Source organism: Crocodylus porosus, unplaced genomic scaffold, assembly GCF_001723895.1.
Source record: "Crocodylus porosus isolate Cpor-Errol unplaced genomic scaffold, CroPor_comp1, whole genome shotgun sequence".
NCBI lineage: Eukaryota > Metazoa > Chordata > Crocodylia > Crocodylidae > Crocodylus > Crocodylus porosus.
In genome coordinates this window covers 42976075-42977816 of record NW_017728907.1, presented here as the reverse complement: position 1 = coordinate 42977816, position 1742 = coordinate 42976075, and positions in this window count along the sequence as shown.

The following is a 1742-nucleotide window of genomic DNA, read 5'->3' as shown; positions in this document are numbered from 1 at the left end:
TCCCCCAAGATGCTTGTCCATCTAACCCAGGGGAAAAATTCCTTCCTGTCCCCAGATTTGGTGACTGCATAAACCAGACAACCTAACTGACACCTAAAAGCACTGGATCACCCTGTTCAGTTTCCTGTCTCCAACCAGGGCTAATCTCTGATTTAAAAAAATAAAACAAAACTAAAATCAGAAGCCGAAGTAAATACTGGTATTCATAGAAAAAAAATATTCCTCACCCCAGCATGGGGGAAAACCAGAAGCATGAGATATGATTTTAGTCAATGCCTTAATGCAAATCTGCAAGTGTGAAGTGCAATGCAAGTAATTCAATTCTCTCCAGGGCCATGTAGTATGGAGATGAACGGGGAGACTAATATCCACTAGTAATAAATAAAGACAGAACAAACCACTACAACCATCCAACTCTGCTGTTGGCCCACAGACACATGCTGAAGAATTTCCCCAAAAAGCTGGGCATCAAAGCATCTCTTTTAAAAAAGATATCCAATCTCAACAGGTGATGGTGAGTCTCCCCCGCTCTCCACCCTACACCTAATCAGGTAAGCCATTCTAGGGTGCCTGTACACACCATGGGTTTAAATCCTCATTAAATTAAATAGGTTTATAAAATTTAAACTCATTTATTTTGGAGTGTCGCATTAGTGTTTGCACGCACCAAGTTTTTGAATGAATTAAGCACAGTCCCCCGCCAGTGCTGCAGGAAGTGGGATGGTCCAGCACTGCCCTCTGACCAGGGGCCCCCCACCCTGTGTCCATGCGCAGCTGTGGAAGCAGGGAGCCAGCAAATAGCACAAGGAAAAAAAGCAGAAGCAATTCAAAAGGGTGACCTACAAAAAAGTTGCAGCGCCATCTGGTGGACAAAGAGGCTCATTACACATCTTTTGGTATGATTGTGTTTGCGGGCAACAAATCCATGGATGCAACACTTTAATTCACCGTGAGCCAAACTCAATTGCATCCAAGAAGTTTTACTTTAATGCACCATAAAGACTTTTAAAGCATCCACAAAAACCTGCTTGTGCAAATAGTCAAGCTGTTGCAGCACAAGAAAGGGCAAAAAACATGATGTGTACACAATGCCTAATTATCTTGACTACTATGAAATCATGCCATATTAAGAATTTTAATTTATATAACTTCAAGATCCAGCCACTGGTCTTGTTTGTTGCTAAAAATATTAATTAGTATTGAGCAAAACCTGATTCCAGGAGAGCTGCCTAACTCATGGATATCTCCCCGCGATCATCTACACTTTGAGATATCAACGAACTCCCTTAAAGCCACCATCATATGAGGGTTTTAATCAAAATGTCATGTGGTACCAGATCAAATACCTTAGACAAATCCCCCTATGCAACCTCAGATCGACCAAACCTGTAATCCTGTCAACTAAATGGGATTCAAAGTGGATACTTTTCCTTCTGGGTTACTTCGGGCACCTGCTTTTGCCTTTGACCTGTTCCCGTTTGCTGTTATTCCCAGAGGTACCCAGGGCTTTAGTACCAGTCAGGGAGCTGGTGCTCAGTATGTGCAGAGGCAGTCACGGAGGGCACTCACCTCAAGCCTTGCCAGTGCCACCAGTGCGCCCCTGGCAGTCTGGCAGGCAGGGGGAACCAGACACCGCGGAGCCGGGAGCCGGGCGCCGGGAGCCGGACACCCACGGGAAGCAATGACCTGGCTCACTGGGTCCAAGAGCCTTGTCCCCGCTGCACCGCCAGCCACGAGCCCCC